The sequence below is a fragment of the Pantherophis guttatus genome, chromosome 8 (genome assembly GCF_059756535.1).
Source record: "Pantherophis guttatus breed Tessera chromosome 8, ASM5975653v1, whole genome shotgun sequence".
NCBI classification, from domain to species: Eukaryota; Metazoa; Chordata; class Lepidosauria; order Squamata; family Colubridae; genus Pantherophis; species Pantherophis guttatus.
Window position 1 is genome coordinate 5,012,632 of NC_142070.1, and position 25,963 is coordinate 5,038,594.

At 42.8% G+C, this 25,963-nt stretch overlaps 1 protein-coding gene across 4 annotated transcripts in view; it reads left to right on the forward strand.

Moving 5' to 3' along the window:
• Positions 1-4,169: 4,169 nt before the first annotated feature.
• Positions 4,170-25,963, forward strand: part of CTNNA2 (catenin alpha 2) — a 575,368-nt gene continuing 553,574 nt past the window's right edge. For 3 of the 4 annotated variants that reach the window (XM_087874835.1, XM_087874839.1, XM_087874841.1), the window contains exon 1: positions 4,176-4,390. The gene's annotated coding sequence lies outside the window, so the exon portion shown is untranslated. Of the gene's footprint in view, positions 4,391-25,963 lie in introns of all 4 variants that reach the window. The other variant, XM_087874837.1, reaches the window with a different exon arrangement.

The following is a 25,963-nucleotide window of genomic DNA, read 5'->3' on the forward strand; positions in this document are numbered from 1 at the left end:
AATTGTGTTCTGCCCTAGCTACGGACCCCAAAGAACGCAGCACACACAAAGTCCGTTCAAACCTTAGTTTACTAAATAAACCAGTTTTTTACAACAACGGCTGTTAATTAACTGCATTAACAGCCGCCAAGAATTCAAAGAATAATACTGAAAGCTTACTGTGGTTGGCAGAATGCCCAGAAGCAATTTGCAGGAAGCTGAGAAGATAAGCAAGACAAGACACGAAGGTATATGAACAAAGTTGTTCCCTGCAAATTGCTTCAGTTGGCGGCGTTCCTCCTTAAATAGGCTAAAGGAATGACCATTAGCCCCAAGCCTTACTCTCGAGAAGACTTCCTCCTGAGGAGCCACTCCTGCCTTTTGGCAGCTCTGTGTGCCCGTGCATCGAGAAGAGGCTCCTCCTCTTCTTCCTCTTCACTTATGGGAACTTCTGGAGGTTCTGAAGGCCCTGGCTGAATCCCCGCCTCTGGCACCACATCTTCTCCAGCCTCCTCATTGTCTGACTCGAGTGCCAGCTGCACAGGCTGCTGTCGCAATACCACATCAGCCTCCTCGCTGTCGGAATCAGCTACGAGCTGCACAGGCCGCTGACGGGCCACAACAAATTGTAACCGATTCCCAAAATATACCACAAACAGCGACTCGCCCAAGGTCACTCAGTGCCTAAGGTAGGATTAGAACTCAGGGTCTCATATGAAGTCCACCTGTGTTCTAGATGCGCAGAACATGTTCTAGGTCGATTTTCCACCAATGGGGTGTTCGAAGCATAGGTAGTTCTTACTAATGACAATTGAGCCCAACATTTCTGTCGCTAAGCAAGACAGTGAAGTGAGTTTTGCCCCATTTTATGACCTTAGTAACACGGTTGTTAAGTGAATCTGGCTTCTCCATTGACTTTGCTTGTCAGAAGGTTGCAAAGAGGATAGCCGAGCTATCAACATAATAATTTTAAATTGGGTATTTTAAATTTCTGGGGTTTTAAATTGAGCCGAATTTATTTAATAATTTTAATTTTTAATTGATGTTTGTCTTGTGCTTTTAAATAGGCTGTACACCGCCCTGAGTCCTTCGGGAGAAGAGCGGTATAGAAATAAAATTATACTTATACTTATACTTACATGATCCCAGAACACTGCAACCGTCCTAAATACGAGTCAGTGGCCAAGTGCTCAATCATGAGGATGCAGCAACTATGGTGAGAAAAATGGTCGTAAATCGCTTTTGTCAGTGCCTGTAACTTCCGACGGTCACTAAACGAATGGTTGTAAAACCGAGGACTACCTGTACGTCCTTTGCCTTTTGTTCCCTTGGGATTTGTTCCCGGGTGCGATTCAAGGTGTTGGTTACCACCTTTAAAGCGCTCCATGGCATAGGACCCGGGTACCTTCGAGACCGACTTCTGCCACCAGCAGCCTCCCACCGGCCAGTCCGCTCCCACAAAGAGGGTCTCCTCAGGGTGCCATCGGCCAAGTTATGTCGGCTGGGGACACCCAGGGGGAGGGCCTTCTCTGTGGGAGCCCCTGCCCTTTAGAATGAACTGCCCCCGGACATATGCAAGATCTCCGACCTCTTGTGTATTCCGCTGTGCCCTTAAGACCCTGTTATTCCGCCAGGCCGGGCTATCAATGTAATGATTTTTAATTGGATGTTTTAAATTTTGGGGGGTTTTAATATTGAGCCAAAATTATTTAATAATTTTAAATAATTTTAATTGTTGTTTGTCTTTGTGCTTTTAATAGGCTGTACACCGCCCTGAGTACTTCGGGAGAAGGGCGGTATAGAAATAAAATTATTATTATTGGTTAATCTTTAGTGAGATTCACAGCCTTTGAGGCTGGTTAATAGCTCAGCAGCTCGAGTCCTAACCAAGGACCTAGGAACTGTTAAGGTATCGTCGGAGGATGTAAGCTGTTCCAAGTAAGGTGGTTTTTTGTAGAGTCAAAATGTTCAAGTCCGGCAAATTTAGAATTTCTAAATAGCGGGGTAGCCCTTTGGGTATTGCTCCAAGGGCTCCAATTACAATCGGGACAACACACGATTTCTTTTTCCACAGTCGCTCAACTTCAATTTGCAAGTCCCGGTACTTTGTGATTTTTTCTTGCTGCTTATCTTCAATCCGTGCATCACCAGGTATTGCAATGTCAACGAACCACACTTTTTTCTTTTCAACTATTGTTATGTCAGGTGTGTTGTGGATCAAGTGCCTGTCAGTCTGAATCCTAAAGTCCCACAAGATCTTGAGTTTCTCATTCTCTAAAACTTTCTCAACCTGATGTTCCCAGTGGTTTTTGCTGTACTCAAATCCAAACTTCTGGCACAATTTCCAGTGAATGAGCTTAGCAACGCGGTCATGGCATTGTAGGTAGTCAGTTTGTGAAATTTTGCTGCACCCACTGATCAGGTGGTCGACTGTCTCATCTTTCTCATTGCAGAGGCGGCATTTGCTGTTGGTGGTAACATGTTGTTGTTGTTGTTGTTGTTGTTGTTATTATTATTATTCGCTGCTGGAACTCTTGTAAGAGTCAAGATTACGACTTGACTCTTGCAAATACAGGTAGTCCTCAACTTACAACAGTTCATTTAGTGACCTCTCAATGTTACAATGACCCTGAAAAAAAAGCGGCTTATGACTTGTTTTTTCACACTTAACGACCATTGAAGTATCCCCACGGTTATGTGATCAAAATTCAGACGCTTGGCAAACTTGGGTTCATACTTATGATGGGTCACAATGTCCCGGGGTCACATGTTCTTCTTTTGCGACCTTCTGACAAGCAAAGTCAATGGGGGAAGCCGGATTCGCTTAACAACCGAGCTACCGACTTAACAAATCCAAGGAGTCACTTAACCACCGCAGAAAAGTCATAAAACAAGGTGAAACTTTTTTTTTTTTAAAATTTGATTTATATGCCGCTCTTCTCCGGAGACTCAGGGCGGCTTACAATGCGTTAAGCAATAGCCTTCATACTTTTGTATATTTTATACAAAGTCAGCTTATTGCCCCCACAAACCGGGTCCTCATTTTACCCACCTTAGAAAAGATGGAAGGCTGAGTCAACCTTGAGCCTGGTGAGATTTGAACTCGCAGTAATTGCAGGCAGCTGGATGCTAAATGCTGCCTTAGTAGGAGGCATTAGCATCCTATGCCACTCAGGCTCCTATATTGGTGAATATAAACTTATATTCACCAATGTCTCACTCAGCAACATCGATGCTGGGCTCCATTGCGGTCGTAACTCGAGGACTGCTTGTACTTGAACCCCTCCCCCCACCCATCCAAATGGGAGAACCATTTGCTGGAACCCATGGGGAGGAGGGGGGGCACACCCTCCACCCTTTCCCACCCCCCCACCCCGTCCCCTGCCTTTGCATGGGATTGCCAGAGAGAGAGAGAGAGAGAGAGAGAGAGGAAAAAAGCCTCTGGGGCACCGGTGCAAATACAGATTATAACACAGTTGGAAGGGGTCCTGGAGGTCATCTAGTCCAACCCCGCCCCCCCCTGCCCAGCAGACCCTACACCATTTCCCCCAGATAGCAGTCCAGTCTCTATTTGAAAGTTTCAAGCAGGTGCAGACAGGACGATCCAGAAAATCAACACTCCCCCCCCCCAAAAAAATCCCAGTTTATTCATCTTTGCACGTGGATGGGAGGAGAAGCAACCCCGGGAAGAAATACCCCCCCTCCCCTCCAACTCTCCCCCCCTTGCCCCCCCTCCCCCGCGGGAGGTGGCCAAAAAGGGGTGCTGCTGACACGTTTCACGCCCCCCCCCGCAGGGACTGCATTCCCACGACCACTTTCCCCCAACCATCCTCCTCCCTCCTCCTCCCTCCCTTGCCCAGCCCCGCGCGGCCTTCGTCGCTAAGCAACAACGCGGTCCAGGGTTCTATTCCCCCCCCATCACGAGCGCTTCCAGCGCTCGCACCTGCGCAGTGGGCGCCGCCCGCTCCCTCAAACCCTTTTCGCTGGTTCCTGAGCAAAAAGGAGAGGCACCTGCGCCGTTCTCTTTCCTTCCCCCCCCCCACCTCCCCTCCTACTGCCCGGCTCCCTCACGCGCCGCGGCGCAGGCGCGCTCTTCTTCTTTCTCCTCAGCCGGCGGCCGATCGAGGGACTTTTGTGTGTGTGGGGAGGGAGGGAGTGGGGGGGGGGGGAAAGAGAGAGAGAGAGAGAGAGATTGTAGGAGTGGGCGGGGCCGTCCGTCGGCGGCGTTCGTTGGCTGGCTTGGCGGCGCGCGACGGGGCAGGCAAAGGAGGGAGGGAGTGGGGGGGGGGCACACGCGCGCGCGCGCGAGGCTGCCCGCCCCCTTCGGTCGTGGCTCCCTCAGCCGGGCGTGAGGCGGCGGCGGCGGCGGCTGTAACGGCGGCGGCGGCGGCTCTCCCGGTCGCGAGCTGAGGTGAGGCGAGGCCAGGGAAAGGCAGAGCATCCTTCCTTCCTTCCTCCTCTTCCTCCTCCTCCTCTTTTTGTGCCGCCCCTCCCGGCTCCCCAATTCTCTCTCTCCCCCCCCCCACCGCCGTTTCCCTCAGGCTCTTCCCGCCGCCCGCGCTCCCCCCTCCGTCACCTTTCGCCTCCCCCCCTCCTCTCTCTCTCTTTCTCCATCTCTAGGCTCGCGCCGCTCTTACCTTTCCCTCCCGCCGGGCATCCTCCCTTCCTTTGTGTCCGCGGGTGGGAGATGCGCCTCTCGCCTTGCATGCAATGCCGGGTGTGTGTATGTGTGTGTGTGTATGCATGTATGTGTGTTGCCTGACCCATGTGCATATGTTGCACACACACACACACACACACACACACACACACACACAACACAACGCGTTCCTCCCCCCTCCCCCCCCTCTTGGGCGTGCGGGGCATGCCAGCTTGCCTAAAAAGCGCGCATCCCTCCTGGCATTGGCCTCCATGCACGCTCCCTGCCTGGGCTTCCAATCCGGGCTTCCTTTTCTCCCTTTCTCTCTTGTGGGGAAGGTGCATCCAGAGCATCCCTCCACACACACACACCTCTCTGGGAGTGCATGAACGGAAAAGGGCCAAGTGAGCATCCTCAAGGTGGTGGTGGTGGGGGGGGGGGGTTGATGGTTTGAGATTTGGTGGCATGCAAGGAAAGGGATATGCGAATGCAAAACCCAGGGGGATGAGGTTTTATCTGCAGCCTTGTGTGCATCTTGGGCATGGTGCAAAGGAGCCGAAGGGCTTTGTTGGGTGTCTGTGTGTGTAGTGGGGGGGGGGGAGAGCGGTGGGTAGGGTGGGAGTGGGAAGCATCCTTCTTGCCCTTTGTATGGCAGAGAGAGAGAGATGCTTTCTTGCTCCTCTTTGATCAGTTTTTATTGTGCCCTAGTTGTGAGTTGTCGAGACAGCCTGAGTTGTCTTGTAAGGCGCTCTTTGGGGTTGAAATTTAGGTGCCTTGAAATGAACCCTTCTGCCTTGCTTCTGGCTGCTTCCGAAGAGATGCGAGGATGAAAAGGGAGAAAGTGTGGAAAAGAAGCCCATGCATGCATGCATGCATCCCTCCATTCCATCCATCCATCTCTCTATTCCATCCCTCCATTCCTCCATCCCATCCCATCATCCATCCACCCCCTATATACATGTACATGTACATATACGTTTTCATAAATATATATATGTAAAATGGATTGGAAAGCTAGATATATTGCTTGTTCTCTGGCCAATTCCAAGCCATCTGCTTTACCTTTGATTTGGGATTCTGTGAGAAAGGTTTGTGGTGTTGCCCACATTTGTTTGAAGGGGAAACCTATTGACACTGACCATAACTAACTGGCCAAGCCTTTTCTTTAATTAGGAAAAACCCGAAGCGTTAATAGTTTGGCTATTTCTCACTTCTACAAAACCAAAGAAAAAGTTGTGGAACTTTGGGGAATGGGAGCTGATGGATGCTCTGGAAAAGCATCTCGATGGAGTTTCACTGTTATCTTTAAAGTTTTTTTCTCCCTACATTGAGGTGTCTGCTTAACTCTTAAGGGTGTTTTGAGAAGGAATTGAAAATTGATTGGATGAAGAAAAAAATTCTAATGTTGCCATGTAACGGCTTCTCTAGGAGGACAATGTAGGGTTGACTTCATAACCAGGGAAGTTATATTGGATATTGGATGTGGTGATTACTGGTTGGTTTTCAGTAAATTGTCAGTAATGTTAATACATTCTCAATTGTGTTGGTAGAAAATAAATTTGTTTTAAAATACTTAGTTGTTGAACTTTTAAAAAATATTTTTAACAATTTGAGCTTGTGCTGTTGACATGTTCAAAATACTATAATCATCAGCTCAAGCTTTATATATGATTATTAATAAATATCTCTTAGAAATTAAACTTGTTAATTTATTCAAATTTTTGGTACTGTACTTGTATATTCCTAAAGTGTATAGCAGTCAGGCCTGAGAGAGGGGGAGAGGGGGAGGGAGGATATTGTATGATTAATGGATTTGTTTTCATCAGTGATCAGTAGTCTGAAGGTTTTTGTTATGAAAGATCCTTCTAGGAATCTATGATGAAACACAAATTGAACAACATAGGGAAAAAAACAGAACTAATTAGTATAGAGAAATATCTGTGCTTTTTGGGCTTCATTTAGTTATGCTTAATTGAAACAACATATGTAAATTGCCAATAATTTATATAAAAAACACTGTATATTAATACCATATTTATGAAGCATGATTAGGAACTTGATTAAGAGCCTTGGTGGCGCAGCAGATTAAAGCACTGTTAAGTAACACCAGCTGCCTGCAATTACTGCAAGTTCAAATCTCACCAGGCTCAAAGTTGACTCAGCCTTCCATCCTTTCGAGGTAGGTAAAATGAGGACCTGGATTGTGGGGCAATAAGCTGACTTTATATTAAAAAAAAGAACACCACTTTAGGGGGGGGGGGCGAGGCGAAAGTCCTACTAAGCAGGTATATACAAAAAGTATGAAGGCTATTGCTTAACGCATTGTAAGCCGCCCTGAGTCTCTGGAAAAGGGCGGCATATAAATCGAACCAATAAATAAATAAATAAACTGTTAAGTCCAAATTGTATGGATTTTAGCTGCAACCTGAAATATATTGATACGTTCATTTGAATAAAACTTTTAGGCATGTGTCTTTACATGCACATTTAATAGGAACTGCTGAGGGCAATATCAATCACATTTCACTGCTTTCTGAGAACTCCACAACTACATTGTAGTTCCAATTTTTTGATTCTATACAGATAGTCCTTGTCTTGTGACTGGTCGCTTAGCAATCATTCAAAGTTATGATAGACCCTCTCAAAGGTACTAAGAACCTGGTTCCAAAGTTCCCATGGCTGACCCCTTCCTGCGGTCGTGGGACTGTATGTTGGTCCCTTGGCAATCAACCAGCATTTATGGCCATTTGCAGCATCCTGTAGTCATGTGATTGCATTTTACAATGTTTTTGCCAAAAAACACAGCATTTACTTCTTGGGAAGAAAAACCTCATAGTGAACAATGTGTTTGTTTTATGACCGTAGTGTTCGCTTTACAACTGCTGCATTGCTTTTATGATTGGTACATTCACTTAACCAACGCCACAAAAAAGGTCGCAAAATTGGGTTGGTCATGTGGGTGACCAATTTTACAACTGTAATGCTCAGGCTTAACCCCGTAAATTGAGGACGACCTGCAGAGGGAAGTATTATTGACATATAATTAACCAAAAACGCCAGTGAGCAAGTTAAGTAATTCACACTGCAGTCATTATCTACACATTGCCTGTGCAAATCAAATATGATTATTTTTAAAATGTATTAATTGTTTAGAAATGTGATGTAAGAATTATTTTTCCTGTACCTACTTACAAGAGCTCTTTATATTATCCTCTTCTACCCCCTCCCACCTCAGTCACCAACTAGACAGCCATAAAAACATATGCAGAATGTGAGTACAAAGCTTTCTCCTGCTATTGTTGCCTGGCAGCTGGTATTCAGAAAAAATCACACCTCATCCTAGAGTTATTAGGCAGTTAATGTGAATATTAGTAGTAGAAGGACTTATTCCTAAGCAATACAGCTGATCCTTTAAAAAAAAAAAACACCCTTACAGAACTGGAAGCTGTCACTTGAATTTTTGATCATTTAATTTTATTTTGAGGTTTCCATGTTCTAGTTTTAGGAGAGAATGCTCCTGTTCGTTTTCTTCATGTTGTGTATAACTTTATATTTTTATACTCTTTTTATACTGTTATACTCCCATCAGGTACTAGCCCTCCCCAGTTACTTGCATTTTCTGTTTTGTAATAATAAACCCAACGTTGTTCTCCCTTCATAGGAACTTCTCCCACTTTCTGATAACTTTGGATGACTTTCTGTTTCCCTGCCGGCCCCCTTCAATCTTCCCATGGTTTTGTTGAGGTGCAGTGTTACAAATTCTGTAATCATTCTCCCAAATACTGCTACAATTGTATCAGAGATTACTATAAAAGTAGCAAATATTGTCAGCTTCATTTTCTATTCTTTTTCTTTATTATTCTCATAATAATCAAGAGATCATTAGACTTTCCAGTTTTGACTTTGACTTTTATTAGATTTCTATACCGCCCTTCTCCTGAAGGACTCAGGGCGGTGCACAGCCATATTAAAACACATATAATTTACAAAATTTAAAAAACCATTAAAATCGGATATACAAAAATTTGGCCCGCAAGTTAAAACTAACATACACCCATTTAAAATTCATATTCATGTTAGGCCAGCCCGGCTTGTTGAAATAAAAGGGTCTTCAGGGCGCGGCGAAAGGTGCGCAGGTCGGGGATCATACGTACATCTAGGGGCAGCTCATTCCAGAGGGCTGGTGCCCCCACAGAGAAGGCTCTCCCCCTGGGTGTCGCCAGTCGGCATTGTTTGGCCGACGGCACCCTGTGGAGCCCCTCTCTGGGAGTGAGTTGGCCGGTGGGAGGCTGTTGATGGCAGAAGGCGGTCTCAGCTGCTTGATTTATTGCCTGATCAGTCACTCCCAGCTTTTACAGGTTAGGACCATCGAATTTTACATGATCTTAAAAGTGTTTGTCCTAATGTGAATCACTTTGCGTCCAATTCATTATTACTCATCTCCTCTGTTTGAAAGGATCCTTTTGGAACCGCTTGAAGCCCTCTTGTGTTATCTGCAAATATGGTCAGGTCACCCCTCAACCCAACTGCATATAATTTCTCAGCTACTTAAAAGGCACTGTTCCTCGTAGTGCGTTTGATGAAGTGAACCGATACTCACAAAAACGAATAATGCCTTTTTAATATAATTTGTTGGAAGTGGAATTTGTTAGCTAAACTCCTGATTTTTGATACCATAGAGCAGTTTCTCAATCTTGGCAACTTTTAAGATGTGTGGATTTCAACTCCCAGAATCCCCCAGCCCAGCGTGTTGACGGGAGAATTCTGGGTGTTGAAGTCCACACATCTTTAGGCTGCCAAGATGGAGAAACACTTTCATAGACTACTGTGGCTGTCTTTCTATAGCATTACCCATAGAACATGGATCGAAATCCTTGAAAATCCCAGTTTTTCTATGGACAGAGTAAGCTATCCATTTATTCTAGAAGAAATGTGTATCTCAGCTTAACTTTCCAATAGTAATCCATTATACCTTAGGATAAAATTGATTTCTATCAAGATTTTAGCAGGCTGAAGAAGCTTCTCTGTAAGCTGCCTAGAGCTTAAATAGACAAACATAAAGAGTAATTTCTGTCCAAATTTTCTGTAATACACATTCCCAACTCCTGAAGATACAAATGTATCTTTAAACTACTATTTCTCCTCCTCTTCCTCCTCCTCCTCCTCCTCCTCCTCCCCATTCCCTACTAGCACTGATGATGTCATCTAATTGGGTGATGAAAGGTCTTCAAGAAAACAACTCAGCTCAGAAAACACTAAGGACCCCACAGTTCTCCTCCTCCTCCTCCTCCTCCTCCTCCTCCTCCTCCTCCTCCTCCTCCTCCTCCTCCTCCTCCTCCTCCTCCTCCTCGCAGTGTGTTCATAAACTTTGAAAATGTCTAGCATTGCAGCATCATAATTTCTTGTAACCACCTATTGCTTGGAAATTCCAGTTACACCAGAGAAGTACAAACAGGGTGGATAAAAATCAATGATTTTCTTTTAAAAAATCAATTTTTTTAAAATTTAAATCGGATTTTTAAAATTTAAATCAGAGGTTTTTTATTTTTATCAAATTTATTTTAATAAAATGCTTTTGGAGTAAAAATCTATCTAAAGATAGTTTCCTATTTAAGATACATTAATAATTTAGTTTATTCAGCATGAAATGGAGCTTAGTTATGTAGCATGAGGCTATATATTCTGCAATATAGAGACTGTCGATGAGTCAACAGCAGGTCAGAGGTGGAGCTCCTGTGGGACAGAGATGACAGTTGCTCTTTAAAAATTATGATTTAAATCGACCTGATTTAAATCAAATCCACCCTGGGTACAAAACACTGGTTCCTTTTCTGGGTTTTGCAGAATATCTAATGTTGGTGGATAAACAGAAGGGGAAGGACAAATGAAAAAGAGTGCACTGGTTGAGAATTAGTTGATGTTGGAATATAACACTAAAAATGTAAGCGCCCAATATATACCGACTAATCTTGTGGTAACTATAATTAGTTGTTCAAACAATTTTAACAGCATGACATAACAAAATACCAATACATGAAAATATTTGTGGCTCAGGATTGAACTATGTGGATCTTGGTGCTTTCTGAGCTTAGTATAACAAAATATCCAGTTCTTTGATGACTATACCCAGCTATTAAGCACTAACAAATATTAGAACTGTAATTGCTGTTCTCAATTAGCATAAATTTATCAAAACTTTATTGAAGTTGGTTTTGTTTTTATTCATTTCTATAAATTGATGATGGGAATGATGCATTTTCTAAAAATGATCTCCTTTTAGAATAGCTGCTCACTCTTGCTCTCTCTGGTTCACACAAATGCTCCTTGTTGAGACATCTTCCACTATCTCCACAGGTAGCTTCTCCCGTTGTTGTTGTTGTTGTTGTTGTTGTTGTTGTTGTTGTTGTTGTGAGCTATTAACTAAGTGGTCATTCCTATCTCCCAGAGAAGACCAACATGATCAATAAAGGAGAATAGTTGAATGTAAATTGAGAGCAAACCCCATTTCTTACTAGCACTGACGATGTTACCTAGTTGGGTCATGAAACATCTGCAAGAAAACGACAACCAAGCTCAGAGATCACCAAGGACCCCTCAGACCCCCCCTTTTTAATTGTTTTAATTGTTTTTAACCTGTAAAAATGAAGTGTTTTAATACTGTGTGTGACCAACCATACGCTAAATAAATAAATAACCCCTCAGAACAGCATATGAATTAGTGTAGTGATGGTGTCTACTCCTGTGTAATGTACAGTATTTGCTGTGCAAGCTATACCGGTTATTAATAAGCTTCCGAGGACAATTCAGTGTGTTGATTGTGATCTATAAAGCCCTTCAAGGCATAGGGCTGGCTTACTCCAGGTGGGATAGAGTTCCCCATCTATCCCCTCATCCAAGTCATTGATGAAGATGTTGAAGAGTACTGGGCTTAAAACACAACCTTGGGGTACTGCACTGCATACTGCATATCAATTGATTATTAATAAGGAATGTTTATGAAATTTTCTGGAAGAGCTTAAAAACCTGGCTCTGCCGCTTGGCCTGGGGCCCTGAGAGAGGCCTGTTACATCGGCGGTGGCTGACGGGGTACAGAAGATTCTCACCCGCAGGCCGCCCACCATATTGGTTTTTAACTTTTAACTTCTCTCTTCCATTTTTCTAATTTTAATTCCCCCCCCCCAGCACTTTTTACTTCCTTTTGCATTGTAAGCTGCCCAGAGTTGCTCTGTCAGTGAGATGGGCAACATAGAAATTTAATAAATAAATATTTTTTTTGTTCTGGGGGGGAAAAAAAAATAGACAACTGCTCTGTATCCAGGAAAACAGTGGACGATAAATGTACTGAAATTGACTAGAATGCAATTACAGGTAGTCCTCCACTTACAACAGTTCATTTAGTGACCGTTCAAAGTTACAACAGCAGTGAAAAATGTAACCGTTTTTCACAGTTACGACCCTTGCAGCATCCCCATGATCATGTGATCAGAATTCAGATGCCTGGCAACCAGTTCATATTTATGACCGTTGCTATGTCCCAAGTTCATGTAATCCCCTTTTGTGACTTTCTGACAAGCAAAGCCAATGGGGAAGCCAGGTTCACTTAATAACCGGGCTACTAATTGAACAACTGCAGTGATTCACTTAACAACGGTGGCAAGAAAAGTCGTAAAATGGGGCAAAGCTCTGTTGTCTCACTTGACAACAGAGATGTTGGGCTCAATTGTGGTTATAAGTCGAGGACTACCTTATTGCTTTGAGCTAGAATCTATGAACTGTTACAACTCTGACATCTGTAACTTTAACTGGGCGAAACACAGTGCATCATAGAGCAAACATTTTCAACTAAAGTAGCTCAAATGTGCTAAACTACAGAATGCTGGGACTCATTACTTCCATATGAATGAAATTCTGGAAAGTTCCATGTCATTCCAGTGCCGCCGTGCCGCCGCTGTTCAGCCTGCTGCCTTGGTGACACAATCACGTGATCCTCATTTACCACATAGCCCTGACACCTTCCCGCAATTATTTGCTTATTTATTTATAAAACCTATTTGCCGCCCATCTCTGGTCCAATGACTGGGCGGCTCACAGCATGAAAAACATCCATTATAAATAATAAAAACTTTATTGTCATTGTACGTGTATACACAGTATACCCATACAACGAAATTCACTTAATGCCCAAAGACCTGGGCTAACACACATAACAATCCCCAAACCACAGATTAAAAAAAACCATGAACCATCAGAGAGACAAGATGGCAGAGAACTTAATTCATTCACCACCTTCAGTATGAAGCTACCCCATTGGGTGCCCAAGTGATCTGGCAGAGCCAGTGTCAGCACTCCAAACTACATTAGTTCCAGTGCTGACATAAGGAGGAGAAGAGGGGGCAGCTGGCAAGAGAACGCTTGACTATTCACCTACTTATTTTCCCTGAAGATAATATCCCCTAGGAGATGGGATGGGAGGGGGGACATTCCTGGGAGCTGAAGTAGTAGATATGGGGAGAGTGATTTGGAAAATGGCCAATGAGACGCAGAGAATTGGGGAACGGAAAAGGAAGGTTTGGGGTCAGGAAGTCAGTGTTGGCTACAACGTAGTCGGGAACAGATTGTTGTGCTTAATAAATGAAAGATTTCATCAAAGACTATTTGTTTGGAAATGCAATTTATTTGAGATGACACCGAAACCTGACAGCCAGGTCTTCAGGCAATTCAATGTGGAAACCTGGGAAACTTGCAGGCAGAATGTCAATGGAGACCCCCTGGGGACCACAAGACAGGATGACCCAATGAGTCATGGACTAGTACAGTGGTGGCGAACCTTTTACTCACCGAGTGCCGAGCAGGTATGTGCTTCGCGCTCATGCGTGGCATCCACGCTAATGAGCAGCTCCTCCCCCATGTGCTGCATGTGGAACCACACAATCTGCACATGTGCACGCCTTTGGCATGCACGGCCCACCGTGTGCTGCCTGCGCAATTGCACCATCTGCACATGCATGTGGTTTTTGTGCATGCAATGCATGTGTGCAAATGCCGCTTGTGCATGCTGCGCACCAGTACTCTTGCATGCATGCGCAAACGCTTGCACATGCACAGGAGAGTTCCAAAGACCAGCTGGGTCCCCTGAATTGCCTGCATGTACACCGGAGGTCCAAACACCAGCTGAGGTGCGCGCACATGCGCAGCTACGGGTGAGTTGGGTGATAGCTTGAGTGCCCGGAAAAATGGCTCTGCGTTCCACTTCCGCCACATGTGCCATAGGTTCACCATCACGGGACTAGTATTTATTAAAAGTAGAAATTAGTCTTTGTACAGATGTTTCTTCAACTTCCCAGTCTGCCCATAACCCTTGAATTCTGTGGATTTTCCTGTCCAATTATTACTAAGCCTAACTCTGCTTAGCTGTCCAACCTGGGCATAGCAGCCCAAGCGATGCCACCTGCTGAGGCTGTCGGTGTTAGACTGCAGGTCAGTTATTTGTAATGCATGAATTGAATAACAGTCTACAGCAGAGGTCTTCAAACGTGGCAGCTTTAAGACTTCTGAACTTCAACTCTCAGAATTCACAAGTCTTAAAAGCTGCCAAGTTTGAAGACCTCTGGTCTACAGCTTCTGCCAAGCGCCCAGTGAGTCAAACGTCGTTCCAGCTGGGCTTTTATTATTTCAAAGAATATTTGAAAATTGCTTTGGCATTTTCTTGATGCCCCTCTTAAATGTAGGATGGGAATCTCTTTTGAGCAGAGGTAATAAATTCCCGTATGAATGCATATGGTTTCTGAGGCTCCAGGGTTTAAATCCCCCAAGCCTCCTCCCCAAAAACCCCCCCTCAAACTGGGCATTGATTTATTTTTCAGAAGTTTGTTTTGACTTTCCTTCTTCACAGAAAAAAGAAGCATATATCTCTCCAGTGATTCAGAGTGGTTCACTGGCTAATATTGCACGGTGTACGGGAATTTAATGGCTATTAGTATAAATGCGCTTTTACAAGTAGTTCTGGAACCTCTTCAGCATTGATATCAAAATGCTTTGGGTCTAAAAGCCAACTGCTCTTGCCTTGAAGGAAATGTTTTGTAATATACTTGTAAGGATTAGAGGTTGTAAAATATTTGCGATTCAGTCTAAGGTCCTTGAACAGCAATTACAACTGGTAACATATTGTGGTTAGAGTGTTGGGCTATGAATGGGGAATATCTGAATTCAGATCTCCAGCCATGATATTTTAATTTCTCATGAAAATAAAATAATGAATGGTGTGTTAAAAATTGGTTGTGGAGAGAGCATATACATAAGATAACCACTTCAGAGTGATAAAAAAATGGTGTAGCTACCCGGATTGATCCTTACTATGCACGGAGGGAATGGCTTCTTAAGTGTGTAGGATTGAGCTGTCAGTCAGATGTGTTTGTTACATAAACTTTACTTGTAGTAAAGCTATAGCCTAGCTGGCATTTTACTAATGTCTCTAGAATGCTTTATGTAACAATCCAAAGTGAATTTAGAGAAGGAGTGAAAGAACAAGATAGTAGAGGTAGTTTTACCTTTGTTGTCTTTAAAATAAACACTTCCATTGGCTCTACCAAGAGTTAAAATATTCACAAACAATCTTAGAACCGGTATTACATCTGCTTTTGCAAACTCTCATTCTGGTTTTCCGATATGGATTCAAGGAGCATGGTGCTGCTTTATGCTGAACTCTTAGGTGGCTAATATTGTTCTTCTGCTTGTACTTTTTAGCGTAACAAATGTGTACCTTCTGAGATAATATTTCGGAAACGTTAAGGGACCTTGAATTTTTATAGAGGAGGCAGTGGCAATGTTTTTTCTTTTTGATTAAACCTCTTCTCTTTTGTGTTTGTAAAGAAACCACTGAATATATCATGATGAAATTGCTTAATCTGGAGTGGGCAGAGAAATACATATATTTATATAAGAACTGTCCATTTGTAAGAACTAGTCAATTATTCATTACTTTTAAAAAAGCTGATATATATCCCAATATTTCAAACATCATAGCTGAGAAATATTTCAAAAGAAGCGTATTAGAAAACGTTGGTTTTATTTCATATTATTAAGTAAATACAAATGTTTGAAAGAGCAGAAATGTATTAAAGAAATGGGCTCTGTCTGTTTGTTTTTCTGTCTTTCTGTCTCTTGTACAGTTTTACCTAGTTTTTGCACATCAAAGCAGTTTGTGCCCCCTTCCCCAGAAAAATAATAAAATCATGAGTAGCAAAACATAAGTAACTGCCTATAGCCCCACACACCATCAGACCTTGAACACAACTGGTATGCTTTAAGGAGGGCCCAATTACAGCCAATTGTTGTGGTCCGCCAGCAGCCTGTGGAGCTGGCAGCGGAGTCGGACAGTGAGGAGGCTGGGGAGGAACATGGGCCAGTCCTGGAGTCTGGAGAAGGTCCTGACAAGGACTCTGTGTCGGAGGCAGAGATGGGGCCAGGGCCATCTGGGAGTGATGTGTGGACTCCGGAGCCTCCAGAATTGGACAGCAGAGAGGCAGAGGAACAGGAGGAGCCTGTTCCTAGTGCGCGCATGTGCAGGGCTGCCAGAAGGCAAGAACAGTTAAAACAAAAGGGACGACTCAGGAGTAAGGCCTGGAAATGATTGGCCCCTCCCATAAAGGTTAAAAGAGGAGCAAAGGCATGTGGGCCCTTTGCAGGAAAGTAACATTGTTAATTCTGTTCCCAGTCGGCATCTCTGTTTGATTCTGGAATCCATGGGGCTTTGCCGAGTAGGTCTTTGGCAGCATGTCAAGGGAGATAAAGGTTGGTGATTATCCTGAAGGACTTCTCCCAAAGGAGTTTTTGCAACTAATTGGGACTCAGCTGTGAATGAACGTAATTCACAGCTGTAGCAATAAAAGAGGTTTTTGGGACTAGTGTGTTTTAATGACTCGGGAAGCCTAGGTCACAGCACCAATTGCAGTAGTCCAGGTATGTCAAACTCAAGGCTCGGGGGCCAGATGCGGGTGCTTAGATCTGGCCTGTGGGGCCACCCTGGAAATAGCAAAGAATCAGCCCGTGGTGCCTCTGCCAGCAAAAAGAGAACTCAGGAGGGCCACAGGGGGCCATCCCAAGCTCCCTTTTTGCTGGCATAGAGTTGCAGGAAGCCGTCGCAGCCGAAAATGGAGCTTGGGAGCCTGTTTTCGTTGGCAGAGCGCTCGTGCCACCACAGGTGCCCCCGACATGAGTGATGTCGAGCTGGCCATGCCCACCCTGGCCATGCCCCCCAGTCCCACCGAGGTCAAACACAACCCTGATGCAGCCCTCAATGAAATCGAGTTTGACACCTCTGCAGTAGTCAAAGCATGAACTGGACAAGGATGATGAAGTGATGCACAGTTTAAAGCCAATCCATGTTTTTGGTTGCTCTGTCCTCAAAGCTAACTCTCACTGTAACTGACCATGTATCTTTTGGTGGTGATGTTAAATTATGGCACTCAGAAATGGAAGTCATGCAACATGCTTGAGATATTGAAGTTGCTTTGCTAAAATAGGCTGGGCTTTTATGTAAGCTATGTGTTAGTCTCTAAACGAAGAAGATTTGAGACTGTTCTTTTGGAGATCTTGAATTTGGACATAAGGCAAGATTAAGAACAACGTTGATAAATACAGCATTTTATGGTTTGCATTGATACAGTTTTATGAATCTCTCACTTTATAGAGTGCTTGATTCCATGTATAATTTGAGTGGAAATGTAAAAATAAACTAATTATTATCTTCTCTAAGTTGTAGCCTCCTTTACACATCTCTGGGTATAAATCTATTCAATTCAATAAAGTTTATTTTGTATAGGAACACTTAGGATTTCACGGGATACTTTTGATGGATTAACTCTGCAATTCTTTATATATTCCTCATTCCTAAGTCATTACTGTGTTCTTCATGCTGGACCACTGCTCAACCATTTAATAAATTTCCATAAAATATAATTATTTAGTTTTCCATCTACTATACTTTATAAATAAAGATAGTCAGCTTAGATTGGTATTACAATTTCTCTAAGATTTTGGTAGGCAACTGTACCTAATAAATATTAGGAATGACTTTTAAAGAAACAGTTCCAAGTTATCTCCATGAATAGTGGATCCCAGGCCAGAAAGAAGAAATGTTTTCAAGCATGACTATAATTCAGTCTGTTGGGGAAGACTGGAAAGTGTTGTAGTTTTTCTTCTTTAAATAATTTCTCTGATAAATATATTTAGCTCGATGGCTTATTGACTAGGAATGATTTTATTTACGGTATATGCACACTTCGGTATAATAATAGACACAGGTTTTAAAATCAGCATAAATAATAATCATTATCTTCATTAAACATTTTGACATTTAAATTACATCAACTGTTGATGTTGTGTTTTCTTATTTTAAAGATGGGAAATTAAAATTGAAATGAAGTGTTGAAGCTTAAGCCTCCTGCATCTTTATCAAGTTTTTTTCTGATAACTTTAGTCTTAACATTTTCCCAAAAGTGTCTACTGGCATTTTAACCTGATTGTCTCAAGATGCTGAAGGACCTTGGGGCTACTCTGAAATATTATGGTTGTAAGAATAGCAAATTAATAGCAGATTAGAGTCTGGATGTCGCATATGCAAATTCAAGACTGTCCTAAAATTTTTATTTTGCACATATTTTATGTCCCTGAGTCTGAAGCACAATGCAACTGAAGTAAATAAAGCCTTCCAGAAATCAAGCTTGATGCCTGGGGAACCATATGAGTATATTCATATTGTTTTCTTGGCCACAATGCAGAAATAGTTTCTTTGGTTTGTATTAATTTGTCACTCTAATTTAAACCCGTTGGGGATTTCCTAGGTCCTCTGAGGCAAACTCTAATTAGGTCTGCAAATAACTCTATGGTGGTCATAGACTAGCATAAGAAGGGTAGAATACAGAAAATATTTTTTTATATTTTATATCTTTTAGCTTTATAAAAATATTATTAGTATTCTACTCTTCTTATGCTGGTCTATGACCATAATAAAGATATTTGCAATTAGGTCTGACTTGTTTAGCTTTTTAAGATCAGCCAAGAGCACCTGTATTGCCATTGGCCTCTAAGGTCAAAATGAAATAGCTACCGGTAGTTTACAGGTTGTCCTCGACTTAGGGCCACCATTGAGCGCAACATTTCTGTTGCTATGCAAGACAGTTGTTAAGTGAATGTTGCCCCATTTTACGACCTTTCTTGCCAGATTTGTTAAGTGAATCCCTATAATGGTTAAGTTATTAAACGAAGCTGGCTTTCCCATTGACTTTGCTTGTCAGAAGGTCGCAAAAGGTCGCAGAAAACATGACCCTGGGACGCTGCAACTGTCATCAAGCCAAGCTTCTGAATTTTGATCACCTGACCATAGGGGTGCTGTAGTGGTCGTAAGTGTGAAAAAAATGGTCATACGTCTTTTTTTCCAGTGCCAGTGCAACTTCGAACAGTCACTAAATGAATGGATATAAAGGACTACCTGTTGATGAGGCCCACAAACGTTTAATCCTTCCTGTCTTTTTCTCCCCCTCTCCCCTTCTACTTATAAATTGGAAGAATATTCTGAAGTCTGACATTTCCTAAGGAATACTGACTGGGAATTGTGGAAATTGCAGCCTCAGCTTATCTTGTGTCTGATATGGAAGGCTGATGCAACAGCACCGAATACTTCATTGCATTTGTGTCTTTTCTATGAGGCATTGGTTAAGCTCAAAATACTCAGCCAGTTGCTAAATGATGTTGGACTGCATTGTATCATCTAGAACAGAGGTGGGGAACGATGGCCTTTTTATGACTTGCAGACTTCAACTCCCAGAATTCCTGAGCCCCTTTTCTCACTCCCAGAATTATGGCCCTTTCATGACCTGTGGACTTCAACTCCCAGAATTCCTGAGCCCCTTTTCTCACTCCCAGAATTATGGCCCTTTCATGACCTGTGGACTTCAACTCCCAGAATTCCTGAGCCCTTTTCTCACTCCCAGAATTATGGCCCTTTCATGACCTGTGGACTTCAACTCCCAGAATTCCTGAGCCCCTTTTCTCACTCCCAGAATTATGGCCCTTTCATGACCTGTGGACTTCAACTCCCATAATTCCTGAGCCCCTTTTCTCACTCCCAGAATTATGGCCCTTTCATGACCTGTGGACTTCAACTCCCAGAATTCCTGAGCCCTTTTCTCACTCCCAGAATTATGGCCCTTTCATGACCTGTGGACTTCAACTCCCAGAATTCCTGAGCCCCTTTTCTCACTCCCAGAATTATGGCCCTTTCATGACCCGTGGACTTCAACTCCCAGAATTCCTGAGCCCCTTTTCTCACTCCCAGAATTATGGCCCTTTCATGACCCGTGGACTTCAACTCCCAGAATTCCTGAGCCCCTTTTCTCACTCCCAGAATTATGGCCCTTTCATGACCCGTGGACTTCAACTCCCAGAATTCCTGAGCCCTTTTCTCACTCCCAGAATTATGGCCCTTTCATGACCTGTGGACTTCAACTCCCAGAATTCCTGAGCCCTTTTCTCACTCCCAGAATTATGGCCCTTTCATGACCTATGGACTTCAACTCCCAGAATTCCTGAGCCCCTTTTCTCACTCCCAGAATTATGGCCCTTTCATGACCTATGGACTTCAACTCCCAGAATTCCTGAGCCCCTTTTCTCACTCCCAGAATTATGGCCCTTTCATGACCTGTGGACTTCAACTCCCAGAATTCCTGAGCCCCTTTTCTCACTCCCAGAATTATGGCCCTTTCATGACCTGTGGACTTCAACTCCCAGAATTCCTGAGCCCCTTTTCTCACTCCCAGAATTATGGCCCTTTCATGACCTGTGGACTTCAACTCCCAGAATTCCTGAGCCCCTTTTCTCACTCCCAGAATTATGGCCCTTTCATGACCTATGGACTTCAACTCCCAGAATTCCTGAGCCCCTTTTCTCACTCCCAGAATTATGGCCCTTTCATGACCTGTGGACTTCAACTCCCAGAATTCCTGAGCCCCTTTTCTCACTCCCAGAATTATGGCCCTTTCATGACCTGTGGACTTCAACTCCCAGAATTCCTGAGCCCCTTTTCTCACTCCCAGAATTATGGCCCTTTCATGACCTGTGGACTTCAACTCCCAGAATTCCTGAGCCCCTTTTCTCACTCCCAGAATTATGGCCCTTTCATGACCTGTGGACTTCAACTCCCAGAATTCCTGAGCCAGCCATGCTGATCTAGAAGAAGGTGCTGTTTTAGTTGACACAGCAGTTTGTCTTGCACTATGAAAACGGGTGTTGTGTAATGTATGTAAGGTTTTATACAGATGTGTTCCTTACTGGAAAAATGCTGGCCTTTGTTTGTTTTTTAAGAGGAAATTATTTTGACGACGTCAAGCATTATATGAAGAATGAGCTCACGGCGCTAGGATAGTTGCCATAAATATGAGACGGCTGCAACCCTCTAGCAGCTATATATTCTTAGTTGCTATTAAGAGAGTAAATATACTCTCAAACGAAAAGAATAAAGGCTGTGCGGTTAGGAGAAAAAGTTTTACCGTGTCAACATTATCTCACCTTACTCTTAAATGTTTCTGGCAGCAGTCTCCTTCCAGGAGAGACGTATCCATTACTGCTTGTGACAGGAAGGGATTATTTAACATGAGGATGTTCCCTAGAAATATGATGAGATTGAGTAGCTTAAAAAAGAAGAAGAAGGCAGTGCAAGCAATTTACAAACAGTCGCCAAGAAAGACACTTGCATGATGTCATTGAGAGATAAATGCGACAAAGTACTTTTAGCCTGATAATGGGTGTCCCAGAGCTGCTGAAATGAATGTGCTTTAAAGATGCTTGTAAGTTTCCCCCATTTATGTGGAAACCAAAACATTTGCTGAGTAGGGTCCTTGACCCAGTGGCCCCACAATGACAGTGAGTGTGTGTGTGTGTTGAGCAGCTGCAGAGGCATCTTTGTTCTATTCTAGATTCTGTGAGTACTTAGTTTTTGTTTCACAGGATTCATAATGGGGTTTTTGTATTGTGTTGTTGGACATGTTCAGGCTGGCGTTCTTTTCAAATCCCAAACCTCCAACGATTACACAGACATTTCCATGTTGTTTTCTTAGCAGACAATTTGCAAATTACTTTTTTTCCCCTCTTTAAACTTTATCCAGTTTACAACCTTATCGTAAATGACAAGTTGATTCGCCACTTGTTGATTTTTTTTCACCATTGATTACACGTGTAACAAATACTCTGCTTAAATTGGGAGCTTAATTTGGAAAATAACAATCACATTTGTTTTGGTAATTTGGAATAAATTACCCTGGGCTGTTTTACATGCTAACAACTTCCTGATTGCATTTAGAGTTAGTCTACAAAGCAGAGAAAAGAACGACAAACATGTTTGAGATGGCGAAGGTGAGGTTGCCTGACATTAATGATTCCTTTAAAAAAAAAAGAATTCCTTGCTGCTTGCATTTTGAAGTTTGTTTTCCCCCGTTTTAACATTTTTGGTGCTGAAGAGGAACATATCCAAAAGGAAATGTTAGCGACCTCGTGTTCCTTGAAATTTCACTTGGGACATGGTTTTCTTGCTTGAAATACCTGTGTATTATTATTATTATTGTCTGTCTTCTGAATCATTCATTGCATGGTTCTCTGCTTTGTTGAATAAGGGGCATGCGGACTATATCCACTTGAGGCAAAATTTGTCTGACGTACGTTTTCAGGCTGTGAAAAAGAGAATGAAACTACCCAGATTAACCAATATGTCAGTTTACTGATAAGATGCACATCACATAGCTACAGAAATCTTCCTAGCTTTGTACACAAGTGGTCCTCGACTTACAACCACAATTGAGCCCAGCATTTTTGTTGCTAAGTGAGACATTTGTTAAGTGATCTTTGTTCCATTTTACGACCTTTCTTGCCACAGTTGTTAAGTGAATCTGGCTTCCCCATTGAGTTCGCTGGTCAGAAGGTCGCAAAAAGGAATCACGTGATCCCGGGACACGGCAATCGTCATAAATACCATGCCAGTTGCCAAGTGTCTAAATTTTAATGACAGGACCATGGGGATGCTGCAAGATCTTCAGACAAATATTCCTTTATTATCGCTAAATGTGTATGGAGATTCTCCGTCATCCAGGTCCTGGTTGTCCCAAAGGTGCTTTTTTCAAGAGGCAACTGCACTTTCTGGTTTTTCTTTGAAGACGTTTCGCTTCTCATCCAAGGAGCTTCTTCAGCTATTCCTTTATTATTTTCTGTAAGACGGTTCTCCGTTTGGGAAAAATTGCTTTGCAGAGTTATAAATGCTCAGAGAGAGTCTGTTTGGTGTAATGGTGTCCAGGCAGAAACGGGAGACTTATGAATTATGGTTCCCACTTAGGCACAAAGCCAACTGGGTGACTTCCAGTTACTCTCTCACCTTGGGATGAAAGCAGGGGCAAACCGCTTCTGAAAAATGTTGCCAATAAGACTGCAAGGACTAGTTTAGACAGTTAGCAGGGGGCCCATGCATGCACATGCAAACATGCAGGTACATTGAATTTAGAAATCTATTATGTTATATAAAAGGGGGGGGGGTACGGTGGCTCAGTGGTTAACAAACTGAGCTTGTCAGTTGGAAAGCTGACAGCCTGGGTTGAGACCCAAGCACCGCACGATGGGGCGAGCTCCCGTTCTTGCCTCAGCTCCTGCCCACCTAACAGTTCGAAAGCATGAAAATGCAAGTCGATAAATAGGCATCTGAATTTTTATTATTATTATTGTTATTATTTATTTGATTTGTATACCGCCCTACTCCCGAAGGACTCAGGGTGGTGAACAGCCAAACAATAAAATACATAGATACAAAAAATTTAAAAAACCAGATAAAATCGAATTAAATAGTTTTGGCCCTGACAAATTAAAACACCCCAATAATTTAAAGCAGATTAAAATTTACATATTAAAAAAGAGGGAAAGGATTAGGCCAAGCCCGCCTAGTGGAATAAAAAGGTCTTCACAGCATCACATGACTACGGGGTTGCTGCCACAGTCATAAGTGTGAGAAAATGGTCGTATGTCACTTTTTTTCCAGTGCTGTTGTAGCTTCGAACAGTCACTAAACGACTCCCTGTATGTCTTAAGGGAAAGTGAATGACAATCCTCAAAATTCCTTAATCACTGGGGAGAGGAAAAGTGTTTTGAGGAGAGAATATCTATTACCTTTGAGAGGAGAATGATTACACAATTCTTGCACGTATAGAAGAGGGACAGTCTATAAATTTAATACTTAAAAATATATGACAACGTAGTATTCCCAATACACGGCTGGAGCACAGATGGCTTGCAGTATATAAAAAGGCTTTTTGATATTCTAAATACAGTAAACACATAGAGACTTTACTGTTTTGTGGTCTTTGGGTTGCTTAATCTAGGTTCAGTTTAGTAGATTTTAGTTTATCTTCCAGTCGGATTTTATTTCCATATGAATGAAAGGAGGAATGTTCAGTGAAGTGTCCTGAATTTGGGAGCATATGTTGTCCCCATGGCACTGCATCTCATACCTATTAATTCAGATAATCGTTCATCTAAGAACTATGATTTCGCACTTGGAATGGACCCATTGTTTTGCTTGGTTCCTCCTTCCTGAACAGATTTAAAGACTGTAAAAATAGTTATCTCTTGAGGAAACAAAGTGTATGGTTTGGTGAGTAATTTTTTTATGTTCTTTCAGAGGCTATAAGTTCTGAAGATAGCTGGAGAAACTAACCAGTTCTTTTCCTATTGTGCTAAAAGACCAAAGCAGCTTTCAGGCAGATTTCCAAATGGAATTCAGATTAGCTTGGAAATGATCTGGATTATTTCTCCTAGCCATTTTTGTAACAAGAAGGGGATTATTTCAGAGTCCGTCTGATAAAAAACATGCAATGGTTCATTCAACCAGTTGAAATCTGATGATTTAGGTCCAGCTTTTCAATGTCCGCTGGAAGTTTTTATGGACTTGTAAATTAAAGTTTGTTGGCATATGTGCATAACTATATAATGAGTGCATTGCACACACATTCATAAACTGTTTTGCCAAGTGTCAGGGCAGTGATGAGATTCCCAGGCAGGGGTGAAATTCAGCAGGTTCTGACAGGTTCTGGAGAACCGGCAGCAGAAATTTTGAGTAGTTCAGAGAGCTGGCAAATACCACCTCTGGCTGGCTCCAGAGTGGGGTGGGAATGGAGATTTTGCAGTATCCTTCCCCTGGAGTGGGGTGGGAATGGACATTTTGCAATATCCTTCCCCCTGGAGTGGGGTGGGAATGGAGATTTTGCAATATCCTTCCCCCTGGAGTGGGGTGGGAATGGAGATTTTGCAGTATCCTTCCCCTGGAGTGGGGTGAGAATGGAGATTTTGCAGTATCCTTCCCCTGCCACGCCCACCAAGCCACGCCCACAGAACTGGTAGTAAAAAAAAAATTGAATTTCACCACTGTACCCAGACAATTGGTTTTTTTGGATCCAGAGATAATGAGCATAGCAATAAATAAAGGGATTTTTAAGTTTTATTATTAGTTCAACCGAACAGACTCAAAAGCCTAACATAAAAAGCATACATACCAAGCAAGATAACACCCAAATCTCTTAGAAGCTGCCAGAAGCTTGTTGGGGGCAGTAGGCTGACTCTGCTGTAGAGTCAGCCTACTGCCCCCAACAATCTTGGTCCTCATTTTACCCACCTCGGAAGGATGGAAGGCTGAGTCAACCTTGACTCAGAGTCAGGATTGAACGCCTGACAGCAGAGTTAACCTGCAATACTGCATTCTAACCGCTGCACCAGATAGAAAAGTAATTAAATTTTTTAAAACTATTCAGATTAAAATTTTAAAGCTACACAAGAAACCAGGACCAAGAGACGGATGGCAGGGAGATGAGGTCTTCTTACCCGGTCATCCACTTCCAGCGGTGAGTGCCCCCTCGGGGCCTCAAGCCAATTGGCAAAACACAGTTTTAATACCCCTTCTGGAAGGCCGAAGGGGTGGGAGCAGTTCTCAACCTCCAGCGGTAAAATGTTCTGCCACTCTGTCAACGGAGTAACACCTACAATACAAGATCTTCACTGGTTGCCAGACAACTTCTGCATCTAATTTGAGCTATTTGTGTCTTAAGTGTGCTTGTTGCTTTTGGCATCTTTTGCAGCAGAATCTGCCATTCCTACACAAATGCAAGAACCTATCATAGGAAAGTGGAAAATAGCATTCTTTTTATTATTATTATTATTATTATTATTATTATTACAACAACTCTAAGGAAACTTTATTTTATTTTTTTCCAAGTTTTTTATTTTTTTATAAAAATGTCAAATTAATGCGTGAACAGTGTGGCA